The sequence below is a fragment of the Crocuta crocuta genome, unplaced genomic scaffold, assembly GCF_008692635.1.
Source record: "Crocuta crocuta isolate KB4526 unplaced genomic scaffold, BGI_CrCroc_1.0 scaffold70, whole genome shotgun sequence".
Classification (NCBI taxonomy): Eukaryota; Metazoa; Chordata; class Mammalia; order Carnivora; family Hyaenidae; genus Crocuta; species Crocuta crocuta.
Window position 1 is genome coordinate 5,651,571 of NW_027528417.1, and position 11,630 is coordinate 5,663,200.

The window sequence follows — 11,630 nt, forward strand, 5'->3', positions numbered from 1 at the left end:
ACCCCCCGCCCCGCCCCGGCCGCCCAGAGCCAGCCCTCCGCCATTTCCTCACAGCGCCCTCGGACCGCCCCAAGGCCCCGCCGCCACTCCTCGGCCGCCGCCACGACGACCGCGTCCCCCTCGCAGGTGCGCCAGAACTACCACCAGGACTCAGAGGCCGCCACCAACCGCCAGATCAACCAGGAGCTCTACGCCTCCTACGTCTACCTGTCCATGTCTTACTATTTGGACCGTGATGATGTGGCTTTGAAGAACTTTGCCAAATCTTTCCTTCACCCATCTCATGAGAGGGAACATGCTGAGAAGCTGATGAAGCTGCAGAACCAACGAGGTGGCCAGATCTTCCTCCAGGACATCAAGAAACCAGGCTGTGATGACTGCGAGAACGGTCTGAACGCGACGGCATGCGCGTTACACTTGTAAAAGAGTGTGAATCAGTCACTACTGGAACTGCACAAGCTGGCCACTGACAAAACAGCCGCCACTTGTGCAACTTCATCGAGACGCATTTCCTGAAAGCAGGTGAAATCCATCAAAGAATTGGGTGACCACGTAACCGACCTGCGCAAGATGGGGGCCCAGGAATCGGGCATGGCAGAGTACCTCTTTGACAAGCACACCTTGGGAAACAGTGATAACGAGAGCTAAGCCTTAGGCTGTCCTCCCGTGGGTGACTTCCTTGGTCACCGAGGCAGTGCACGTATGTTGGGGTTGCCTTTTGCTTTTCTATAAGTTGTACCAAAACATCTACTTAACTTCATTTGTGCCATTCCTTCAAACAAAGTAATTTGGTAACCAAAATAAATAAATATTTTTTAAAAAGGAAAATGATGACTGCAAAAATGCCAAAATGTTAGAAGTGCTTAACCTGGTGTATCGGAAATATCCCTCCCTGTTACTTCACTCATTATATGTTTTGTCTTTTCCCATTTTCCAAAAATAATAAGTAAATTATAAGGCAAGTTTTAAAAATTATAGTTATTAACTAGTTAAGACTTAAAATAAGGCATATGCACAAAAAATTTCCTTAGCCTTGCTGTTAGAGTGTTCTCAGCCATTAACTTCTCCAGTAGGTGGGATAAAGTCTTTGCCTTCCTATTTATCAATGTCCCCTGAATTTTTACATGTCACTTTTATAATCACCAAAGTGATCAATAATTCTCTTTAACAAACACAGCAAATGAGTATCAATCAGCTCCCAGGACAGAAGGGAGAAGCACTGGGGGGTGTGGAGGGGAGCACAGCCTTGAGGGGTACTGAGAGCAAATGGTGGCTGCCACTCAAAAACTAGAAAGAGAAAAACAATCCCACATGACTTTAGTTCTCCTTCACCACCAAATCTGTGGCCAAAAAAGAAGGCTGTAGGAATTAAGAGACCAACGTAGGACACGACCTGGCAAACAGGAAGAAAATGAAAAGAGAAAAATACTACCCTTAAACACAACATGCAAGAAAAAAGAAAGACCAAGAATATCAAAACAAAGATGAAACAAAGAGTCCACAAAAAAAAGTAAGCTAAATAGTAGGTGGTGGTTCTTCTTGTAAAATGGCCCATAACTCAGTGCACCAAGTCACAAATGATGTTCACCTTCCCCTGAAACCACGCTCCATCTCCTGCAACCGTAAAGGAGTTTAAAGAACTTGTTTCACTCCGAAGCCATCCCCTACTTGGTTGGAAACCAATACCTATTCAGCATCCCCCAGACTCAGCCAGTGCTGTCAGATCAGATGAAAAAGAATGGCTAACTGCAGACAGAAAGAGGCTCACGCCAGAAAGCACGCTGCCATCCAGCTAACACACACAAAACACGACACTCCTGCTCTCAGGGCATGAAGAGTCAGTCAGGTAAGAACTCCATTAAGGATCATGCACGCTGAGGAGTCAGCTGAAGTTCTGGCAGAGAAATGAAGCTTTGATNGGTGAAAGGGTAGGAAAAACAGGATAATACTATGCAAGGTCTCAAAGTAGTTTCCCCCAAATAATCAATAGTGACAAAGGGAAATACAGTATCTTTGCAATGGTGACACATGGAAGACACCACTAGATCAAAATTAGTATCGACAGTAATAAGACATATCAACATTATCCTCAATTGAAGCAGGGAAAAAGATGACAAAACCAAAGTGAAAGTCATTCTAAAAATACCAATACAACATACTTCAAAAGCGTCAAGGTCATGAAAAACAAGGAAAGATGGAGAGACTGCCACATACTGAAGGAAAACAAGAAGATGTGGCAACTAAATGGAATGATGGAAAGGGATTCTAGACTGGATCCTGGGACAGAAAAAGGTCATTAGTGAGAAACTATTGAACTCTACCTATAATGAAAGTCAGCAGTTTAATAGCACTGTACATTGTAAATTTCTTAAGTCTCATAGGCAAACTGGTTAAAGAATATAAGGGAATTCTGTACAGTTTCTACAATCCTCTCTAAGTTTACAATTCAAAAGAAAAAGGTTTTTGGTTTTCACTCAAATGTTTGTTTATTTTTGAGAGAGAGAGAGCGCGCACGAGCGAGCACGGGAGGGGCNGCATCCTAAGGTAAATATTATGTAAGTTTTAGCACTATATTTTCGTATCACAATAATACGAAGCTTTTAAAGACCACAGTTTGATCCCATTTCGAAACAAAGATATATACACATGCACACGTATATGAATTTGCATAACTGTGAGCAAGTTTTTAAACGTCAGGAAAAAAAATAGTTTCGTCTGACGAAACTATTTGCCGATTGCGGTTACTCTCACTTTTCTGGCACCCACCCACGTCATCTAATTGTCCCTAATGAGTGTGCTTTGTTTGCATAATTGGGAGAAAGGATAAAGCACAGAAGCCGTTACTCCCAACTCTGCCCAGAGCTGCAAAGCGCTTCCAGACACACGCCTCACCTCAGCGGGGACCGGGTGCCAGACACGCCAGACCACCCGCCCCGGGCGCAGCCTCCNGGTTCACATTCTTTAAATTGGTTATCTATCTCTCTGTTACTTTTCAGACTTTGAAAAAAAATTTAATGTTTTATTTATTTTTGAGAGTGAGAGAGATGGAGTACCAATGGGAGAGGGGCAGAGAGAGAGAGGGAGACACAGAATCTGAAGCAGGCTCCAGGCTCTGAGCTGTCAGCACAGAGCCTGAAGAGCCAAAAATTAAGTCCTCCATTAAGAGAGACCTCGGTCTGCACGCCGCCCCAGTCCCAGTCCTAGGAAAAGCCTCAGACTGTTCAAGGCTAAAGCCATCCTCAGACCGCTCTCAGTTCAGCTAATCAAAAAGTAAAAAGAAACATTCCTATGGTCTGAGTCAAGGCTGGGAACTGCAGATATAAACTAGCCAATTTCTCACCACTTGTCTGAACCCCACGTGGGCCCTTTGAACTCACTTCACAATTGGTCATTTTCAAAGGATTCTCAAAAGCCATGATTGGGTCCCACCGAAAGGAATGAACACCTCACAGATACTGAATGGTCAAAGCTGTAATTGTAATTGGTGCTTTGTGATAATGCTACATGTACTGTAACACCCCCATACCTTACTCCTTAAAAACCCTGCTCGCTATTGTTCTTCGCTTCACCTTGCTGCCATGACACCGGTAGGCTGGTGAGCCCCTGCTCGAGCTTGTAATAAAGTCCCTTTTGTACTTGCATCGGTGCCGGCTCCTTGGAGGTCTCTGGGACTCGCGATTCGGGCACAACAAGCCTGATGCTCAAACCCATGAACTGTTAGATCATGACCCAAGCTGAAGGTGGACACTTAACCGTCTGAGCCACCCTGGTGCCCTATAACTTTGTAATATTAGGGAGATGGTTTCCTTATTGGTTAGTGTATGCAAGCATTCCTTTAGAGCTTCTGAGTGAACAGAGTACATCAGAGGGACTACTAAGGTTTCCAAAGGGGAATAACTCCCAATCTGGAGTGCACTTTGGAGTCATGGTGCTCAAGACTCAAAACTAATCAGGGTCAAATAAATGACCCAGTGAGTAAGACCCCACTGAAGAAGTCGCTTGCTTAAACCAATTGGCTGGGTCAGTGATCTTATGTAGCTGAGACTCAACTTTCTCTGGAAGCATCCATCCAAGTGCAACAAGTGGTCTTGGCTACAGCACAAAAACCTCCTTGCACAGCAAAAAGATAACGAAGGGCTATCCTAGTATGGGGAACAACTTTGGCCAGAGCGTTTAGGGCTTTTTGTTGGGCAGTTACTGCTTTAGCAGTAGATTCGGGAATATCTTCAAGAGTTAAATAGAAAAAAAAAAAAAAGAGTTAAATAGAGAAAGGTTCATTACCATAACCTCATTTGCACTTGCTCCTAGCCAGGGAAGTGGGGATCCACCAAAAGATGCAAACTCTGAATGGTGAATGCTTTCTGGCAATTCTTGTTTGTTTCAGTAATGCAAATTGAGGGGAATTGACCAGTGAGGTGTCTCAGTTTGACTGTTGACAGTATAGAGGTACAATTAGATAACCCAAAAGGCACAGTCCAGTTAAGTGCCAGCCATCAGGGTATTCATAAACAGAAGAAATTTGCTTTTCCTCAAAACCACCACAGACAAAAATAAACCCTGCTAAGGCACATGCTGCTCTCATTAAAGTATTATTATTAATGAATTTATTCACTAGGACTCTTCATTTGCCCAGTTAAGCCATGGATCAGTTAGGCTTTTGCTGCAGATGAGAAGGTAATTTCCTGCTCTAAAATAAAAGAGTTCTAAACTCTTTGAAGAGGTGGGTGCCTGTGGAGAAATGTGCAGTTCTAGGCCAGGGGCAGTTTGTGTTAAATCATAAAAACGTGGTGGTAAAAATGTACTATATTGATGTTTTTAAATTACCCCTGTCTGTCTTAGTCCATATACAGTAATGGCAGAAGAAAGGTTAAAGCAAAGGCTCTGGATGTCTGGACTCTATAGGTGACTTCAGTTGCAGTTTATGTTTTCATTGGAAATGAAGAAAAATTGGTCACAGGGAGGACCAGGGGGGCTCTGGCATCAGAGACAGATGGGACGGTTTTGATGACAAATAGAGAGTCTGAAATGTTATCCCCTCTAGCAATGGCCTGGGAGATGTGGATGATGGTGCTGTCTTTCCAAGCCAATGCCAACATGAAAGAGAGAAAGAGAAAAGGAAAGACTTTCATGTTTGAGGCTCATGAAAGTATGAATTCTTGATCTGGTGTTTTGAAAGGAAGCTGTCTACCACATGAAATCATCAGCTTCCTGGTCAACTTGGCTTGAAGGTCGCCAGTGAAAGAAGATGACCAAGTGTCTAGAGGATCCTTTTCAGCTGAGAGATGTGTGCCCAAGGTTCAGTGCTTTCTAGTTTGTCAGCAGTGTCAGTTATCAGGAGCACTTGGTAATGTTCCCTTCCAACAGGGTTCAAGGGCCATGTTCCTCTAGTGGCTTTTCCAAAACACCAAATCATGAACAACAGGATATTTTGAACTGGGATGTGGAAGAGATTCTTAACCTGCTGTTGAGAGGTTTTAGCCTTAGAGATGCTAGACTTAGAGTACAAAAAGGGACTGACAGAAGGTTGTATACCAAAAGGTATTGGTCTACTGGTGACTATCTCACAAAGAGGGTACTGCAAAAGTCAGCAAGGCCAGAGGCAATACCTCAGGCCAAGGGAGTCCAATAGTTTCAGTGAATTTGGGGATTTTGAGTTATACCCAGATCGCAGTATCCTCAACGACCAGAGACCACCGGGGAGACCGAGTCACACACGCAGAGGCAAAGGGCTTTATTACGGGCTCGAGCTCGGGCTCACAGACTTTACCAGCACAGTTGATCCGTGCTGTGAGCCCCGAACAAAGGGCAGAGTAGGGTTTTTATGGGGTTTGTGATGGGGGAGTTACAGAAGTTGTGGCATGGGAACAGTTATCCAGTCATAATTAGTTAACATCATTGACAGCGGGTTTAACCATACACATTGTCTAGAGTATTCGTTACTTTGGGCGGGATCCAATTACAACGTTTAGAGTACCTTTAAATTCAACCAATCACAGAGCGAGCCTGGAGTCTTGTTCGGTGACTAACGGGTTAAATTTAACATTAGGTAACAGGGTCCTATCTATAGTTTCTATCTATAGGCCTCTCCCTTAGTAATGTGGAGGGTGGTCGCTGGCCTTTCCTGATTGGGTGTTGCAAGGGTGGTTTCTCCTGCCTTGGGTAATGTGTAACTGCCTGATAGTTTTGGGGAAGCTGAAACTTAGGCCTTCTAGTTTAGAGGGGAAACTTAAAGCCTGTCATGGAGTCAGTTTGGTTTAGACTTGTGTCCTTACATTGAGACTGGTGATTCCATTCATTCTTTCAGCCTTGCCTGATGATTGAGGGTAATAGGAGCAGTGACAGTTCTAAGAAGTTTGCAAAGCTTTAGTTGAAGCTCATCTGATCTTCAGAGTGAAGTGGGTGCCTCAGTCACTAGATACTGTGAAGGGTAAACTCCAAGTAGGAAATACATTTGCCAATGGTTTGTTTTGCCTCTGTGAGGGTGTCAGCCTTTCAGCAAGGGAGGGCTTCAATCCATCCAGAAATTGTATATATAATAATTAAGAAGATATTAATAATCCATACTGGGGGGCATTTGAATGAAGTCCAGGTGCTCAAAGGGTCCAGAGGAAGGAGGTCTGAGGACTCTGGAAACAAAAATAATGTTTCCAGGTTATGAACCTGACAAGTCAGACATAAAAAACTGAGCAACAGTTTTTATAATTTTTTAGAAGTCTCTCCACCAATATTTATTTGTGATTTGAGTTAGCTGCACCACAGTGGTTAAATGAATGCAAGAACAAGAAGGTAGGGCTTGCCAGGGAGTCAAGTGTCAGGGCTAAGGATAGGCTCCCAGAATGTGCCACTTTGCCATATTTGATTATTTAACAAAGGTTACTTAAGAAACACCAGTTCATGGGCACTCAGACCCATCTCTGTCCTCCTGAAAGCAGGAAACAAATCTCCCATATGAAGAATAGCCTAACTATACTAAGGAGTAGAAAGACATCCTTATCACCAGTGATGTGGACTTTAAAGTTGAGGAAGCTATAGACATAAACCTTGTTACTTTTTTTACAAATCTACTTCCTCGGCCCAAATTCTGCTTAGAGTTCCTTATCAATTAAAGCTTCCAAACACCTGTTTCCCTTATCCTATAAAGTCCTCACTAATTCATCATTTCTCTATGTAAAATGTATAAGAACTGCCTGCCTTGGTCATTTCTTTAGGTCTCAGTTTCATTATTGGACCTCCAAGCACACGTAGTAAAACTTTTTTTTCTCCTGTTAACCTTTCTCATGTAAATTTAATTCTTAGTCCAGTTGGAAGATCTTGAGGGTAGAGGAAAAATTCTCCCTCTCTTACACCAGGAAGAAATAAGCAGCCATGTTAGGTCTCCCATGGTCCCAACTGTTCTAGCTCAAAGGATCAGTTTTTTGTTTTGTTGCTGTTGCTGTTTTTGCAGAAGCAAGAATGGACTTCATCCCCACATGCCAAAACCTTGATAGTTTTTGTTGCTACTGCATGAAAGTCAGTTGGGGCATTTCTCTGATACTCATTTTCATTCCTCTTGGTGTGAGCCTCAATTTTGATGACAGTAAAATAAGAGAATAGCAGCAAGGAATCATTTACTTACTGCCCATTTTTCATTAGAGTCCCAATGGATGTAAGAAAACCTTTTTGTTTCCATTAACATCCAAAACTCATGACTGATCCTAACAGCATACTAGCTGTCATTATAACTATTACAGTTATAAATAGTTTCTAAACAGTTTTTCTTCAGATAATTGGCATGCTGAGATAAGGGTGTATATATAGCTCTGCTTGGTGGGCTGATTTAGTTTGTGAGAGGTTTCCCCTCTCAAGTAGTTCATATAGTGTAGTAACAGATTAGCCAGCTTGGAAAGTCCTATTTTCTTTTTTACAGGATTACCTATCAACAAACAAAATTAGACTGGGATTTGTCAAAGGAGTGTGTCATAAATCCAGACATGGTACCACAAAATGGGAGATGATTACCTTTCTGTCATGTGGTTCGTTTTCATCAGACCAGGGCAGGCTTAAGAATGTTGCAATGTTTGATACTGCATTTTTTTTACAAGTTGAGGGCTTGTGGCAGCCCCGTGTCTAGCAGGTCTATCGGCATCCAGCAGTGTTTTCACTTCATGCCTCTGTGTCATATTTTGGAAATTGCCACAGCCACCCCAGCCTTCAGGAACTACCACCCTGATCAGTCAGCAGCCATCAACGTTGAGGCAAGACCCTCCGCCAGCAAAAAGATTACAACTCGCTGAAAGCTCAGATGACGGCAAAAGACATGAACAAATACTTCACAAAAGAAGATATACAAATGGCCAATAAGCACAGGGTAAGGTGCTCAATGTCATTTATAATTAAGGAAATGAACATTAAAACCAAAATAATATACTATTTCACACCCAGGAGAATGACCAAAATTTTAAAAGATTTAAATTCCAAGTGTTGACAAAGATGTGGAGCAGTTGGAACTCTCATACCAAATGATACAAACACTTTCAAAAACTGAAAGTTTCTATAAGGTTAAACATACTCCAACCTATGACCCAATAATTCTACTACTCTCTATTTACCAAAGGCAAATGAAAACATATGTCTGGACAAAGAATTGTATAAGGATGCTTGTAAACAGCTTTATTCCCAATAGCCCACAACTGGAAATAACCAAATATTCATAAACAAGGGAAAGCATGAAAAAGTATACATATTTTAATAAATATTTTGAAACATAAATATGTATATTCAGCAATAAAAACAACTACAAACTACAAAAAAAAAGAATGTTGCAATGTTTAACATGCAGGTTAGTAGTGAGAGCAGAAGGATCTCATAGAAGGTTGGTCTGCATGCAGAGAAATGCTGAGTCAATTCAGAATTAAGAAGACTTAGGACAGCATGTGGAGCTTGCAAAATAAATGTTATTTCCTAGGGCTAAATCCATGGAAATGTTTACTAACTTTGCAGCTTCAGTAAAGCCTTAAGGCAATTGGGATGGGCATGAACAAGTGAATCAAGTTGTAGGTTATAATAGCCTATTCTTATCAGCATGCTCTTGTGTGACCATTCCTAAAGCTTGATTATCTCCCTCCTGCACAGTAGGGTGAAGGCCTTTGAAGTTAGGTAGCCCTAGGTCAGGAGTTCTTATAGTGCTTTTTAAATCTTAGAATGCTGCATTTTCAGGAATGTCAGAGTGGAGAAGTGGAGAAAAGCCAGGAACCCAGAGTCTATGATATCAAGCCAGGGGTAGAAACTCACAAAGCTCTTGCTTATGATGGGCCTAGAGAATTCTTGAATAAACTTAAAATTATTCTTGGAGATGATTGGATTCCTACATCACTTCAGTTATGACTAGGTAAATCAAGCCATTTCTCCATACAAACTTCATGTTCTTTCTTAGCTATCTGTTGCAGCAGGTAAATGGAATCTGTACAGATGCTTCTTTGGTAACTGAACATTGCAGGAGGTGGCCTACATACAGTAGAAGAGTTGATTTCCCAGGGAACTCAGAGAGACTTAAATCTTGATGGACCACTTGGAAGAAATAAGAAGGGGCTTCAGTGAACCCCTGAGGCATCGCTGTCCAGGTATATTGCTGATTATTCCAACTAAAAGCAAACAACTAGTGGCTACTAAGGTCTACAGGAAGGCTGAAGAAGGGTGAACATAGGTCTACAACAGTGAATCAAAAATGTCTGGTAGCATTGTGACAACAGGGTGTTAGGGTTTGGAACAATTGGGAAAGGGGAATAACTGTATACATATTTACCCTAAATAAGCTCTACACTCAACATGGGACTTGAATTTATGACCCTGAGATCAAGAGTTGTATGTTCTACTTGGGGCACCTGGGTGGCTAAGTCAGTTAAGCATCTCACTCTTGATTTTGGCTCAGGTCATGATCTCACTGTTCATAAGTTTGAGCCCTGCATCGGGCTCCACACTGTCAGTGCTTAGGATTCTCTCTTCTTCTCTCTGCCCCTCCCCTGCTCTCTGTCTCTCTGTCTCTCTTTCCCTTTCTCTCTTACTTTCTCTCTCAAAGTAAATAAACTTAAAAAAAAAAAAAAAAAAAAAGACCTGTATGCTCTACGAACTAAGCAAGCTAGGCACCCTTGGAAATAACTATCTTGTTTAATAGCTCTCATGTCTTAGACAAATCTCTATCCCTATCTACAAGGTTTACTGAAAAATGATATGTTACAGGGGTTGGTGCAGGGAATGATTAACCCCTGGACAATTAGGTCTTCTGTTAGTGTGAGGTCTTGTATGGCTTCAGATTTTAACAGATATGGAGATAACTTGGGAATAGTTTTTGTTATGTCTTTCTGAATTTTTATAGATTCTGTACTTTTATTCTCCCAATGTCAGTGTTAGAGGTCTCCCACAGATATTTGGGCACCTCTATTAAATTAGGGATCTTTTGCTGGAAATTCTCCCCATGCTTATCAAGCCTGGATTGTAAGGAATATTAAAACATCAGCTTTAGGTTGGTCAGGATATTCTAAGGTCAGGTCTATATTAGGGGCAAAAGAGATCTCTATAGACTGATGAGAGCTGTATCAGAGCAAAAGGAAATTATTTCAGTGAAAATTCTCAGTCATTTGTACTAGTTGAGATAAAAAACTTTCCCTGAATTTAATTGGATACCTGTCTAGGGAGATTTTTTTTTTTTGTTCTTTTCTATCTTTGTGTCTTTCTTTTCTTCTTTTTTAACTTAATCAATCAATTAATTAATTAATTAATTTTTACCCTGAGGGATTTTTTGGCCTATGAGAATTCAGGTTTCAGGCAGAATGCAGCTCTGGTATCTACTGGACTTTGTCAAGGTTTTCTCTTGATTTTAATTTTAGTTTCCCCTTGTTTATGAAAATAACTAGCAGCAGTTTACTGGAGAATCCCTCAGAGTCCTGTTACCTCTAGGAGGGACCCATATAGGGGACCCATATAGGGGCATTTGAGTTATTTGAAGGATTTGCACAAAACCTTTGAGGACAATCTTTTTCCAGTGTCCCAGTTGATTATAAATGACTCAACATGTCTGGGTGTTTTGATGATGGACCCCTAGGAGGGGGGTCCTCCCCCAATGGGGGAGGCCCAGGTATTGTTCCAAGCTGCTGGCCTTACAGTTAGGACACTAACCTAGCAGACCTTTGTTAACAGCCTATTCTAAGATCCTTTCAAAGTGCTCAGCTATGGTCACAAGTTCAGTCAGACCTGTGGCTTCCCATCTTATTGTCTGCCTTGTAATCAATCCACTAAGCCTAGGAGGTATTACCTCTACATATGAAGCAGCTGGGGCAGGTTGGGTAGTATCATCTGTTATATAGAAACCAGAATGCTGTAGGAAGAGAGCTCAGACAGGCTTTAAACTCGGCCTCAGATTCAGCTTTTAAAGAAACTGCATCCCGTATCAATTAAATCCACAGCATTTTGGGTGGGACCCATGGGATTCCTAGTGCTTTAACTCTCCAGGTGGTTCTCTGAGACTGAGAACCTCAGAGTTTAGGATTCTTCTTTTTACCCTGATTCCCTCCTGCATGCAAAAACCACGTGCTGAAGGTTTTTGTTAGTTTGTTTTCAAGTTAAAATGTATCATCTTTTGCATCTAAGAAGAAGAG

The 11,630-nt window shown here is 41.8% G+C and overlaps 1 pseudogene; it reads left to right on the forward strand.

The window, feature by feature from the left end:
- The window catches only part of LOC144223668 (ferritin heavy chain pseudogene), a 7,600-nt pseudogene extending 6,912 nt beyond the window's left edge, over window positions 1–688 (forward strand).
- The last annotated feature ends 10,942 nt before the right edge of the window (window positions 689–11,630 follow it).